We start from the raw sequence: 15,874 nt of genomic DNA, 5'->3' as shown, positions 1-15,874 counted from the left end.
GCCACGTCGGCGGTAGCTCTGCCCTCCAGTGCTGGTACTTGCAGTTGCGTGGGACCCGGTGGGTGTGGGTGTGGACTCGGCGAACGCTGTTTCCTATCCGTTAGAGTGGCGTTAATTTCCGCCTCACATTCCTGTAGTCGTTCGGTGACCTCCAGAACGTGATCATCTCGATTGTTGAAGGCAGCCAGTCGGCCCGGCATTTCCTCCACGGTTCCGGTTGCTTCCAAAGAAAACTCCTTCAAAATCGCCTCCAATTCCCGCTTCCGCAGATACGAAATCCAGCGTGCGCCCATATTGCTGTGAACTAATTAATCAACTGGCAAACGACAAGACAAATTTCGATAGGTCGAGAGAAATATTTCAGACGAGGGTCAGCGATGTTTGAGTTGATTAAACTTCAGTGGAATATTTGATTTTTATTTGCCACACAAAAAAAATCACTAAATGCCCACGTGCAACTAGGTTAAACCCGAATTCGATGTAGAACGGCGATTTAATTCTGCAGCTCTCCTCGACGGGGATTAGATTTATTCGACGGCAAGCTTGTAAAATTTCCACGACGATGATTTAAATTATTCGACGGTGATTCAAAGTTTATTCCACGATGCTTTAAAATTTATTCGACGGTGATCGACTTGGTAAAAATTTTCACGACGTTGACTTTTGATTTCCGTTGAAAACTGCGACTGTACGTATTGCCTCGACGACGGTTGAAAAAGAACCGCCCCCACCGATGCGTTTCTGCTGGCTGCACTCGATCGCCGCTGGTGTGAGGGAGACGACGATGAGAGTGAAGGGCGAAAACAAAATGGCTGCGCTGTGGGGAATTTGTGTTAGCTTTTCCCTACCTCGTGCTTTTAAAATTCTCGCGACCTGACTTGGCTACCTAGAGGGCTTTTCGCTCTCGCTGTCTCTCTTTTTTTTTCTTTCTTTCTCTGCTCGTTTCGATTTCTTGGCTCACGTGTGTTTCTTCACGGGTGTTTTTTTTTTTTTCTGGTCACGTGATCTGATAACCTCTCTTTTCGCGGCTGAGACATAAAATCTTTCTCTGCGTGTGCCACGAGTTTATTAAAGTGGGTATACTTTTTGGTTAAGTTCTCCCGATTTTCACCATGTGCCTCGCAAAATTTCAAAGTTTTCTTTTCCAACTTTGAGGTTATATAAAATGCCCTGTATATATTCTTATCAAGATATATATATTTTCCTGTAGTTTTCTGCCCTAGAAATTTCGGTGTCCCTCGACATCCGACTCTCCATACGTTCCGACTTAGAAATTTTTCTCTAAGTGGCGGAACCGAAAATTTTTCGAACTTTACGTATCCGAATGGGTCTTTAGGCCATATTTTCGACGTCTAAAATTTGTAAACCCCATGTCCCTGCTCGGGCGCCATTCTGTAAGGAAGTTCTAAGGCTGGGGTAGGTCTCAGTCTCGTCCAGGTCCTCTTTATCAGAAAAATTTATAAAGAAATGGGACAAAAGGCATTTGACGTGCAGTGAACTGACGTGAGATGGTAGTTGTCAGTTACCGGGATACGAAGCCAGAGAAATGGCTTGTCCGGTCTTCGCAATAGAGCGAAATAATCGGCGGAGACGCGCTTTGGGTCGGGCCTATAGCAGTCGCTATAGGGAGACCGAGAGAGGGGTCGATAATGGGGAACACCGCTTCCTAGGGCAGAATTTATGGCCTAAAATCTAGGCATCCGCGGAGATAAGGTCCACCCTTGTTGCCGGACTTCGACGTCCGATTTGCTACCTTTTTTGTGGAGAGGAATGATAAATGATTCCTTCCAAATAAGGGGAAATTCTGAGGTTTCTAAAGATAAGGTAAACAATTTCAGAAGGGGATTGCACAGAGCTCCAGCACAATACCTGAGCACGCAGCCTGGTATTCCATCGGGACCCGGTGAGTAAACTGGTTTTACACGATGAAGATCCGAACTAAGGGAGCTTTCGGTTAAAATAGGACTGAAAATTAGGTTCGACTTGGGCAAATCAAAAGAGTAAGTCTGATCTAAGCTATTCGAGCAACAATACGTAGTTTTGAAAAACTCGGCAAAGAGATCGGCGATGGCCTGATCAGAGTTTGCTGTAGCGTTCTTGAACGAAAGCGCTGAAGGATGTAAATTGGGTTTTCGCTTAGTGTTAACAAAGTTATAAAACTGTTTCGGGTCCTGCGTGAACTGAACCCTACAGCGAGTTAAATAACTTTTATAACATTGCGCGTTAAGCACGGTGAAATTCGACCGAGCACTAAGATACCTTGAATGAACAGTAGGAGATCCGGTGCGTTTATAGCGATTATAAAGCCTAGACTTAACGTTTTTTAGGCGTGTCAGCTCTTTGGTGAACCAAGGTGGTTTACTAGAAACCGACGGATAGGCTAAAGGAACACACAATGCAAAGAACGAATTCATGGCACTGTAAAAAATATCCACGGCGGACGCCATGTCAGTACATCTGTAGAGTTCAGACCAATTAAATTGGGAAATCAAGGTATCTAGCCTTTGAAAATTTGCTTTACGGAAGCAGCGAACTTTAGTTGCTGAGCAACTCAAATCAGGTTTGGTCTTTACGACAGTCCCCAAATCGATGGTCACTTCGAAAGTAGGATGGTAAGGGTCTTCGGGAAGCGTCAATGGATCGACTCTTGTTAAGTTTACACCTACAGGATCAGAGACGAAACACAGATCTAGTAGGCGATTTAAAGAATTTACGACATGGTTAACTTGGGACAACGAAATGTCAAGCAAACCATCTATGAGGTCATGCTGTGCCGCAGTTTGGAGGACATTAGACGCACCATCTGATGACCAACGAGCTCCAGGTATATTGAAGTCTCCTAGAGTTATTAGTTGGTCTCTATCTGTAAGCATGTTGGAAACAGCCTGAATTGCCGAAAGGTGTTTCCAATAAATAGGCTCTTCAGCAGATGGAGGAACGTAAGAACAAGTTATATAGATAAAACTACCTGGAAATGATAGTTTTACACAGATAAATTCAATACCTGTGAGATCGTCAATTTGAACCAGTTCGGAAATAAGGGTGGAGTCAACGGCAATTAAAACTCCACCACCTCGCTGGGAATGACGGTCCAATCTATAAGTTGTGTACTTACCCGGAAAAATTTCGGAGCTGAGAATCTCCGGCTTTAACCAGGTTTCGGTAAACACAATCACCTGGGATGCAAACGAAAAGCTATCAGAATATAATTTAGAGAGCTTGCTGCGTAGGCCTCTAGTATTCTGATAGGAAAGTAGGAGGGAGGTATTTAGTTTTTTGGCACTGCCGTGACGCCCGCAGTCACTGTGGTTTGTGCCGGCCGTGAAGGCCGTTTTTTCTTTATCTTTACCTCGTACTCCTTGACTACAGCGTGCTCGGGCCAGAAGTCACCAGAACAAATTGTGTCAAAAAGATCGAGGGAGACACTTATCTTGAAAGATGAGATATCTCTGGGGTATGAGAAATTGAATTTTTCCACTTTCACACTTTTGGCTTGTGTTTTGCTCCGTATATGAGCTAGTACATCTTCCGATGCGAGATCAGGGGCAAGCCGGGAAACAAATATTGTTTTTAATGGTGGAATAGCGGTGAGGGTTTTTGGTAACGCAGCATTACCGACTTCTGCTAGTGGTTCAGCCCTATTTTTGCCCTTAGGGATAGCCGAGATTTTTTTTGAAGTCTGCGGAGTCAGAGATTGAGACCCCGCAGCGGACTCAACTATTAATACTGGCGGAGCTGCTGCCATTTCTGCCCCGGCACCTTCGAATGCCGAATCTTTAGCCGTTCCCGATCTTAACATCATTGGAGCTGGTGTCGGTGACGTGGGCTGTGCCGAGGGAGTGTGCCAAATCTTTGGTGGCTGGGGTTCGCCCAATTGCAGTCGACCAGCAGCAGATTTTTTTCGCTTTGGCGACTCGCTTAACAGCTTCATGCCGCTAAATTGAGCGTCCAGCTCTGTGAACAGGTCGTTTGTTTTACGAAAATTGACCCTAAGTTCACTAAATCCGCGTTTGGTTTGCCGCATGAAGGATAACATATCCTTCTCCACCTCACGACAGGCATGGCAACAATAGCGCAAGCCATTTTTGGCAGAAATTGCGTCAGCGATACGGCCCGTTAAGCTTAGACACTTAGCGTGAACGACCGCATCGCAAAGCCAGCAGTGAAGGCTGGGCTGATCTGCCAACACCTCTTTTTGGCAGCCTTTAATATCGCAAATAAAATTTGAGACCATTTTCACAAACCTTTAACCACTGTGCGCTGATAAGCAGTACCGAACAAAAACAAGAGAGCGGGAGCGTAAGCGTGGGTGAGCAGAGAAAACAAACGAAAGCTTGAGCCGCCTAAGTGCCGCTAGGAGCAAATAAACGGGACAACACAAAGAGGGGATAAGAAAAACGCAAAAACTAAAAGTGAATTAATTAGATGTATGTATATATTAAATAAACACTTAAAGACACATGCACATGCACTCGCGTAGCAAAACGGCAAAGTTATATATTGTATTTTAACAAGTTAAAATCTGGACCCCGGTGGTTTTAAATGCAAAACAACACAAAAGTTCGGAGCGCAAAACAAAAACACGACCGTTCGCTATGAAAGTTCAAAGATGGGTCGGGCCTATAGCAGTCGCTATAGGGAGACCGAGAGAGGGGTCGATAATGGGGAACACCGCTTCCTAGGGCAGAATTTATGGCCTAAAATCTAGGCATCCGCGGAGATAAGGTCCACCCTTGTTGCCGGACTTCGACGTTGTAATAAAATATTTCATTATAAATTCCCAACTGATTTTTATCCCAAGAACGATCGGGGCTGAGCGAAATATATTTTTACTTTATAAATTTCAATGAAGTTTTAGAGAAGTTCGGGTCCACCCTTTTTTCCTCTACATGTCTCGTTTGACAAAAGTTGGCGTAGGTCAAGGCAAATAACATGGCGACAGCGAGGGGAGTTTTTGTTTTCATTTTTTTATTCCAAAATGCGGTTCACCCTAATCACTCACCCGTCTCAGTTGTCCGCACACACACACTCGCACGTGGCTGATGTTCCGCCGCCGTGGTCTCCGTCCGCTTCCAAGATGCCTTTGCTGGCCACCAATTTGTCGCCACTCCGCTGACGTGAAGGGAAAAATAATCGTCCGCTCACACAACTACCGGCTTTGATCACGTACGCAACAGTGAAAAAATGCCATGCGGTTTTGCCAAATTTCGGCCGCGCTGGTAATTTTCCATTCTTTTGCATTGCGGTGCATTGGCTTCCCTCTCGCTCCCTCTCGTTGGCGCGTGCCAATTTTCGGAGGTTGTTTTGCGCTCGATCGTATGCTCGCTCTCCCTTGCTCCTGTACGGCGTGTGTGTGTGTGCGTGTGTGCGATCTAGTGATGTGAAAACGGGGAACCAAAGATAACTACAAACTCTTGTCTATGCTTAGTTTTGTACAACTAGTAAATGACTATATTGCGAAACTTGGCTGATTAAATATACAGAGCTTATTTTATAAAAAATAGAAAATGATTATATATACAAAGATTAAGTTACAACGGGAGAAATGATTATATACATCGGATCCCACATGGATGTATGTAGACAAGTATATGTCGCGGCGGCAGCGGAACTATGCAAGGCGCAACAATAAAATGCACAAAAATACGGACACTGGTTTATTCTTTATTTATTATATTAAAATTTTTTTTTTTAATGTGTGTATTGGTTTTTATATTTGGAGCGAAACTATAATCTGTGTATATATGGATTTGGATGGAGAAAATATAATATAGGTATATATGGATTTATATGTTAGCACCGGATAGCTATTCGTATGCAGCGGACTGTATTTGGATTGTTAATAAATTTATATGTCTGAAATTTAATTTTGTTTTTATTGTGCGAAAAACAAATCGATGTCTTTATGTAAAGACAGTTAAACCGCGAAGTCGATATGTATGTACATATGATTTTTGTTCTGATGTAGGAACCGTTTTGTACATTGATGTACGGATATATGCAAATATGTACAGAGGAACGCGGAATGGAAAGAATATGGCGAAGTTCGAAACGGAGACGGATTGAAAATTTTCACGAATTGCAGAATATGGAAAAAAAAAAATTCCTCAACTGCCGTTGTCAGAAAAACTCACACTTGGAGTCGACACGGAAAATTAATCTTGCAGCAGAGTGACCGAAATTTATTGTTCGGACTACTGCTGAAATTCGGCAGCGAGGGGGCGACGGAATAGTTCGTTCTTATCTTTGGAAGCAAAAACGCCGATAACTGCTGGTGAAGCGAAGTTGCAGAAAAAATTCGGAATCCAAAATCCGGCTCTGTAGGACCAAATGTTCGGCTGGGGGGAGCTGTTGCAGCTAGCTTCCGCAGAATATGCACCAAAAAATAAGCAATCCGAAGGAATTTCACTCCCGCGACGCAGTCGAAAAAAACAGCAGAAAAAAACCACCACAAAAAGAGTAGGCCGGGGGCGTCGGGATGACTTCAATATATAATAGCATGGACTTGGTCCGCTTTATTAGGCTTCAAGATTATGATTAATTTACATAGTGGGAGCGGGAGATAAGCATTGGAGTGCGCGAGCGGCCGAAGCGAGAGCCTGGAGAGCGAGAGCGCAAGCGGAGGAGCTTTGGACTAGAAGTCCGGAGGGAGAGGGAGACAAAGACACTGCCTCCCGAAATTAAGCGCCTTTCTGGCGTGAACATAGTGTTTTTCATGGTAAAAAAGTAAATTCGGAACTCTAAACTACGTAGTTAGGCCAAGCCCTACAGTGCGTATGACATACGGACAGTAGTGCGTGAGACGTGTTTTTGAGCTGCAAAGTTCATTTATATGGTGCCACGCGTAACAAGCTCAAAATAAATGAGCGGCGATCAAAAGAATGAGCGTAGAAGTTCTGTAAACCAAAGAAACGGTTGTTTCGCTTATTACTCAACTCGCGATATCGAAGCAGAAAAAACGTCTACCAAGCCCAACCCGGCTCTACTAACCGCCGATGGCAAGAGAGCGCGCTCTTGCTCACCCGCCCTACTCACTCCAACACCTACATCTTGGAGCTACGAATGCCAAACCCCACCACCACCGGCTTCGATGGAAGACACACCAACAACAAGCAGTGCTGCAATTTCTGCAAACGCAGCAAAAGCAAGAACAACAACTAAATAAACGATCAATATTGCAAAATCTGTGCCAACGGCCGATAAGCAACAAGTGGTTCCGGCTATACAGACTGGCATGGATCGCTACATCCAAATTAAGCGTAAGCTCAGCCCACAAAACACGGTAACAAACCTAAGATCAATCGTGTCACCAAAAGCTACGACACAACCAACTCCAATAGATTTTCCCCGCTAGCAGCTGATGAGAATAACCTAGAAGAGCGGGAGCAGGAGACTCAAAAACAGCCAAAGCCCCCACCTATTTATATTAGGGAGAAAAGTTCAAACGCCCTGGTCAACAAAATTGTTGCGGTGGTCGGGGACTGAAATTTTCATGTTGTTCCGATTATTAAAGGGAACATTTGCGAAACCAAAGTTCAAACCAAATCAGAAGAACACTTTCGAGCTGTATATAATTACCTGCAGGAATCAAAAATGAACTTTTACACCAACCAACTAAAAAGCAGCAAGGGACTACAAGTAGTGCTGAAAGGAATTTAACCAGAAGTCGCCCCCTCTGAGATACTAGAAGCCCTGAACGGCAAGGGTGTCTGTGCCAAGAATGTTAGCAACAATATCAACGAAAACAAAAAGCCGCAACCACTTTTCAAAGTCGAACTTAAGCCAGACAGTAAAGCCCTAAAGAAGAATGAAGTTCACCCGATCTACAAGTTGCAGTTCCTACTGCATCGAAGAATCACCGTGGAAGAACCGCACAAACGCAACGGTCCTGTGCAATGCACAATTTGCCAGGAGTATGGTCATACAAGGACATACTGCACCCTTCGGTCAGTCTGCGTAGTCTGTGGAGACTTCCACAACTCCGCACACTGCCCTGCGAACAAAGAAGACCCCAATACGAAAAAATGCGGAAACTGTGGAGGAAACCATACAGCTAACTACAGAGGCTGTTTGGGTACAAGGAGCTGAAGAGTCGCATGCGACGAGCGACAGCTACACGCCAACAAAATACGCAAAATGTGTATTATAATTCAAAAACTACTCCAGATATATTCTTTGCCAAAGCAGCCAGATCTTCTTTTGGCCCGCTAAATGCCCCCACGGGCATCTCCTACGCCGAAGCTCTACGGACAGGTATGCAAAATCGACTCCCCTCAAACTCAGTAAATGCTCAGCAGGCCCCAGGGCAGCCACAAAACAACCTGGATCCATGATGGTGACCATGCAACAAAGTATGATGAAACTCATGTCATTCATGAAAACGACCATGCAAACGCTCGTCCAGAATCAGAATATGGTGATACAGCTACTTGTAGCACAACAGTCGAAATAATCAATGTCCAATCTACGTATATCCACGTGGAACGCCAACGGCGTCTCACGGCATAAACTTGAACTAACACAATTTCTAAACGAAAACCACATCGACGCCATGCTACTGGTTGAAACGCACCTCACAAGCAGATACAACTTTCATATAAGAGGTTATACCTTCCACCGCACAGATCATCCGGATGGTAAAGCCTCAAAGCAGATACAACTTTCATATAAGAGGTTATACCTTCCACCGCACAGATCATCCAGATGGTAAAGCCCACGGCAGCACCGGCGTCCTTATCAGAGAACGCATCAAACATCACTTTCACCAAAGGTTTTCAACAAATTACTTGCAAGCTACGTCCATAAAAGTGCAGTAAGGTAACGGCATTTTTTGCATTGCTGCTGTCCCACATCGCTTTACAATCTCTGAAGGCCAACTCATGGACTTTTACAACTCTCTTGGAGATCATTTCATAGCTGCAGGAGATTACAACGCCAAGCACACGCATTGGGGATCCCGCCTCGTGACCCCCAAGGGAAGACAACTGTATAACTCTCTCTTCAATGTGAGAAATAAACTGGACTACGTTTCCCCTGGTAGCCCCACATATTGGCCAAGGCCCTTCCGGACCTTTCTTCAGATAACTCGCCGCTGTTGATAACCCTCCTTCAAAGCCGAGAAACTACGGATCGCCCCTACAGGCTGACGTCGCACAGAATAAATTGGATGAAATACAAAAAGTATGTGAGTTCCCACATTGAGCTAGTCCCCTAGCTCTACACTGAATCAGACATCGACTCCTCCACCTCCACTCTGGAAGAGATACTTGTAACTGCAGCCAGGATCTGAACACCACAACAGAAGGATGTGAATCAAATTCATAACGAACCAGAAAATTGAACAGCTTATCCAAGAAAAGAGGCGTCTGCGACGGGCGTGGCAAAACAGTAGATTCGGCCGAACGAGATCACGAAGGTCATCAGGGAACTGAAGCCGAAAAGGCTCCCGGCGGTGACCTAATAACTCAAAAAATGATAATTGAACTTTCGAATTGTGCTATTGACGTCATCTGTAAAATCTTCAATGGGATCATAAGTCTCGGCCATTACCCAACAAAATGGAAAAAATCTATAATTATAATGATACCGAAACCCGGAAAAGACCACACGACTCCATCATCTTACCGACCAATAAGTCTACTATCATGCTTGTCCAAGTTATTTGAAAAATGCCTACTAAGCGCATAATTCCTTATCTGGGAGCTCACAACATCATCCCAGCTCATCAATTTGGCTTCAGAGAAAAACATGGAACTATCGAGCAAGTTAACAGAATAACATCAGAGATTCGCACAGCCTTCGAGCATCGAGAATATTGCAGCGCGATATTTCTCGATGTTTCTCAAGCATTCGACCGCGTCTGGCTCAATGGACTCATGCACAAAATTAAAACACTCTTGCCGGCATACACACACAAGTTACTTGAGTCGTATCTCTACAACAGAGTCTTCACAGTGAGGTGCAACGCAACAACATCCGGCACCTATTCAATCGAAGCTGGAGTTCTGCAAGGAAGCGCACTTGGGCCTACCCTATTTGTCCTATATACAGCGGATATCCCCACAAGCGACCAGCTAACATTGTCCACTTTCGCTGATGACACTGCGATCCTCAGCCGTTCCAGATGCCCAGTCCGGGCAACAACCCAGCTCGCCAACCACCTCAAGGTAGTCGAGAAGTGGCGTATTAAGATTGATTGGCGTATTAAGATAAATGAACAAAAGTGTAAGCACATAACGTTCACTCTCAAGAGACAAACATGCCCTCCGCTCTACCTGAACAGCACGCAGATCCCCGAAGTCAACGTGGTAACGTACCTGGGCGTCCACCTGGACAGACGCCTAACATGGCGAAGACACATTGAATGCAAGAAAATTCATCTAAAACTAAAAGCTAGGAGCCTCCACTGGCTCATAAACTCCCGATCGCCAGTGTGTCTGGACTACAATGTATGTACTACTACATCGATTCGGCCTTAGAAAATACAATAATATTTTGTATTTTGACTTTGTTTGTCGGCATGTTTAACCTGTATGGGATCCTGAAATTTTTTTTGATAGTTTATTTGTCAAATAAGGTTTACATTTTTTTTTAATATTGTGTCACGTGTGCCGAGGTAGTACCTCAGTCGGGCCCAAGCAACCTATACAAGAATATTTATTTAGAATGGATGGGACTTGTAGTAGGAACTTGTATGGCGGAGCACCTAGGAGCAAGGCTAACTGCGGCTAGCCACGTAACCGCCGCCGTGCGCCCTTTTTCAATTGCCTTATCCGGGCGGAGCAGGACCGCCGCCGTGCGCCCTTTTTCAATTGCCTTAAGTGGGTGAACGTACACGTGTGGGTCAGGATCACTCCTGTCGGAGCAGGATCTCCCCGGTGCGCCCTTTTTCAATTGCCTCACCCTCTAAGTGAGGGGTCGTCGGTGCACGTGCATCGATCCGGGGTCGCTACCGGGATCGCTCTGTTGCATTCGCACTCGTATCCATATCCCTGTGGGAACCCCTTGAACACTTGATCTCAAGTGTCCTTTTACGTGAACTGACCCGAATTTATTCCATCTTTATTACCCCCTCTTATGACAGGTTCATATCTGCCCCTAACTAAGTGCATCTTTATTATCTAAACCACTCTAATTTTGACAGCTAATCCATTAATTGCATTTTTATTACCCTTTTTACCGACATCAAAGGTCCCGTTACTCGGCTTATTTAACTACTAATATATTATTTTCTTTTCGAGGTCCATAACTATTGTCTAGATGCTTTTCTTTCTTTAAATGACTAATGTTGAGATCGTATTCCACCCCTTTTTCTTTATTTACATTTTCTTGATCTTCTTCTTTTTCTTCATCTTCTTCTTCTTCTTCATTTGAATCAGAATCAGAATCAGAATATCTTTCAGAATCTTGTGAAAAAAATTCATCTTCGCTTTCTTTTTCGCTCACATACTGTTTTCTCGCGTCATGATGCTCCTCCTTCTTTACCAATGATTTTTTCTCAGGTACATTACCATCATTGGAATTTTTAAATTTCTTATTATCAGCAAGAATTGCATGTAAAGGCGCTGTAATTGGCTTAAAAGTTTCTTCTAAATTTGAAGCATTCTCATTTTTCATTTGTTTTAATTCATTGAACTTTCTTTTTAAAATATTTCTACTCTCTGTCAACTGTTTTAAGACTTGACGTTTCATTGCTCTAGTTTTCTCAGACACTCACTTGATACTGTGAGAAATGTAAATGTAATTAAATATTTATAACAAATTTATTTGTGTTTTTGATGAAAATTTATTTTTATTATTGCAAATATATAGCTTAAAAGTATTAAAAATGTATAAATTTTTATGATTTCACAACTTTATTTAATTCCAAGTACAAATTATTATCATCCTTTTTTAAAATATAAAAACGGTTAACCTTTATAATGTTGATTGTTGCATCATCTAAGGTTGAGTAGCGCTCCGGTAAGTATAAAATATACTCCTCAAGTTCAAGAGCAAGGGAAGTTCCATAGCTAGTTTTTTTACGTTGAGCATTCATAATCGGGTAAAAGCAATTTGTTTTCATCTTGTTCTTGGTGAGTATAGGTTTGGCCATCTTTCCATTGAAGTCCTTAATAACTTTCATTACCATTTCCAGGTTGGTCATATTGCAGATGATTCTTGTTTTTTTCTAATTGATGGAAAATAAATGGAAACAGATTGTTGTTATTATCTAGTTTAATAGTTGTTTAATTGTTGTTAATATGCAGTTAATTGCTGTTCTTACCTGTTTTTTAAGCAGTTAATTGTTGTTAATATGCAGTTAATAGCTGTTCTTACCTGTTTTTTAGCAGTTAATCAACTGTTTTTCCAGGCTGTTTATAGATGTTGTTGTTTGTTGTTTGTTGTCTGATTTTTATACCCTTGCAGGGTATTATAATTTCAGTCAGAAGTTTGCAACACAGTGAAGGAGACGTTTCCGACCCTATAAAGTATATATATTCTTGATCAGCATAAACAGCCGAGTCGATCTACCCATGTCCGTCTGTCCGTCTGTCCGTCCGTCTGTCCGTCCGTCTGTCCGTCCGTCTGTCCGTCCGTCTGTCCGTTTCTACGCAAACTAGTCCCTCAGTTTTAAAGCTATCTGAATGAAACTTTGCATATAGTCTTCTATATACTCTCACTGCTATATATGTCGGAACGGGCCGGATCGGACGACTATATCATATAGCTGCCATACAAATGTTTGATCAATTTTTAGAAAAAAATTGTAACTAACTTTTGGGATATGGCCATTTCAAATTGTTTCTGAATTTTGGTAAAAATTTTATGAAAATCGGACGACTATATGATATAGCTGCTATAGGAACGATCGGGAAATTAATAGAAATAAAATTATAGCTTCGTTTTTTTTCAACGCATTTTTATTTACTCTGAGATATAAACTTTTTTTATTATTCTAAAATTTTGGTATAAATTGCATAAAAATTGGACAACTATATCATAGAGCTGCCATAGAAGCGATCGGTAAATATATAGAATATGTAAAGCTGGGAATGTAAAACTGTAACTGTCAAACTGTAAACATAATAAGTATAGGTAAAATGAAATGAAACTCTGTTTTGTGAGTGTTTTCAGCATTTAAATCTATAATATAAACATCAAAACCAATCTGCAAGGGTATACAAACTTCGGCGTGCCGAAGTTAGCTTCCTTTCTTGTTATTTTATTTTTTTTTTTTTGGCTTTGCTTTTATTTATTGAATCTTCTCATTTATGTGACTAACAATAAGTGCATCAAATTTTACAATACTACCTAACTAGCAGTCTTGAGACTGGTACATGGTAAATGGCCCTGACTAATTATGGCTGGGTTGGACGGTCGTTACATAGTAGACGGCTTCTTCTGGAAACTCGTATCAAGTCCCTTGCTAAAGGATTTGGATGGGCGGAGAGTTATTCCTTGTACGAAGCTTTTTGTTTTTCTATTTCGTTCTTAACTGCAGGAATGCCGAGATCCCTGTGGATGTGTTCATTGCGAATATACCATGGTGCCCTAGTGACAGTTCTCAGGATTTTTGATTGGGCGCGATGTATGATGTCTAGATTGGTGCTGCACGCGTTCCCCCAGAGCTGGGAGCACTACGTCCATATTGGCTTCAGTGTGGAGTTGTAGAGCAGGACCTTGTAGTCCAGACACAGGGGCGATCGGGAGTTTATGAGCCAGTGGAGGCTGCTTGCTTTTAGTTTTATATACATTTTCTTGCATTCAATGTGTCTTCGCCATGTTAGGCGTCTGTCCAGGTGGACGCCCAGGTACGTTACCACGTTGGCTTCGGGGATCTGCGTGCTGTTCAGGTAGAGCGGAGGGCATGTTTGTCTCTTGAGAGTGAACGTTATGTGCTTACACTTTTGTTAATTTATCTTAATACGCCAATCAATCTTAATACGCCACTTCTCGACTACCTTGAGGTGGTTGGCGAGCTGGGTTGTTGCCCGCACTGGGCATCTGGAACGGCTGAGGATCGCAGTGTCGTTAGCGAAAGTCGATAGTGTTAGCTGGTCGCTTGTGGGAATATCCGCTGAATATAGGACAAATAGGGTAGGCCCAGGTGCGCTTCCTTGTGGAACTCCAGCTTCGATTGAATAGGTGCCGGATGTTGTTGCCTTGCACCTCACTGCGAAGACTCTGTTGTAGAGATACGACTCAAGTAATTTGTGTGTGTATGCCGGCAAGGGTGTTTTAATTTTGTGCATGAGGCCATTGAGCCAGACGCGGTCGAATGCTTGAGAAACATCTAGAAATATTGCGCTGCAAAATCTCTATGCTTGGAGGCTGTGCGAATTTTTTATGTTATTCTGTTAACTTGCTCTATAGTTCTATGCTTTTCTCTGAAGCCAAATTGATGAGCTGGGATGATGTTGTGAGCTCCCAGATAAGGAAATATGAGCTTCAGTAGGCATTTTTCAAATAACTTTGACAAGCATGATAGTAAACTTATTGCTCGGTAAGATGACGGAATCGTGTGGTCTTTTCCGGGCCTCGGTATCATTATAATTATAGATTATAATGGCCGAGACTTATGATTCCATTGAAGATTTTACAGATGACCTCAATAGCACTGTTCAGGAGGTGGGTGGCTAGGATATCCTCCGCAAAAGGATTCAGTATAAATTTATCCCACGAAGAAGAAAATGAAGAAAAAAGTCCAGAAATTCGGGGGTCGAAAAATGACGGCACGGAGCGCCCGCTGCATACATACATTGTATTGAGATTCGTTTCGGAACTAATCTAAGCTTAGCCTAAGGCCCGCTGCAGACCGAGAAGACCAGCTTAACGGCGCGAGAGCGGGAGACGGCGTAGTCGTCCCTAGAAGGGAGCGACGCTCGGGAACACGGGAGCGTGCGATCGGGAATACCGAGGAGCGGAGAGCGGGCGAGCGTTGCTAAGCTGGGAGCGCTTAAGCTTTTGGACGCTCAGTGGGCAGAGGGGGAGCAGGGGCTTCCTGGCGTAAACAAGCACAAGTCGGAAGTTCAGTTATCATTTTTTGAGTTATTAAGTCATCTCCGGGAGCCTTTTTCGGCTTGAGTTCCCTGATGACCTTGGTGATCTCGTTCGGACGAAATTATGCTGGAGTAGATTCCGTTTCAGTTTGGATTTGCGGTAGTTCAAATGGATTTGCAGCAGGGTTCGGCTGGAACACGCCCATTAGATATGAGGCAAAAGATTCGGCTCTATCTTTGTCGCTGCGGGCCCAGCAACCAGATGACTTTCATATTTTTAAAAAAATTTTTTTTTTTCGCGCGGGGTCCCGCTTCCTCTCCCGCCCAACCGCCCGAGGGGCGCAGCCGCGTGACGTACGGCTAGAATCGCGAACTAGATAGACGCGGTGATTGAAGGAAGAAAAGAACGAGGAAACGTTACGAGAGTACAAAAATAAAATTTAATAAGAAAAAAATATAATATAATAAAATATATATGTATATAAGTAAAAACGCATGCAAAATAAATATAAAAAAATATAATATGATGTAACTAACTAAAAACTACGATAAATAAATAAAAACGCATGCAAAATAAATATTAAAAAAATAATAAAATGTAATTAAATAATAACAACGATAAATAAATAAGAACGCATGCAAAATTAGTCTACGGTGATACATTACGAGCTAACTCAACAAGTATTAAAGTTTTTAGTACAGAAGGGCTATCACTACGAATAATAATGTCAGAGAGGCGGTTGTAATCCGTACATAAAACCCTAAAGGGTTCATGTACTTCAAACTCCCGCCTACAGTGATTTACTACTAAAGGGATAAGGGTTCTAGATGTTAGTCGAGGAACGTGGAAATTGAGCTGCCCTAAGAGATAGGGGCTTTCAACATCACCGTTT

The sequence above is a fragment of the Drosophila kikkawai genome, chromosome 3R (genome assembly GCF_030179895.1).
Source record: "Drosophila kikkawai strain 14028-0561.14 chromosome 3R, DkikHiC1v2, whole genome shotgun sequence".
In the NCBI taxonomy this organism is placed as follows: Eukaryota; Metazoa; Arthropoda; class Insecta; order Diptera; family Drosophilidae; genus Drosophila; species Drosophila kikkawai.
This window is presented reverse-complemented; position numbering follows the sequence as displayed.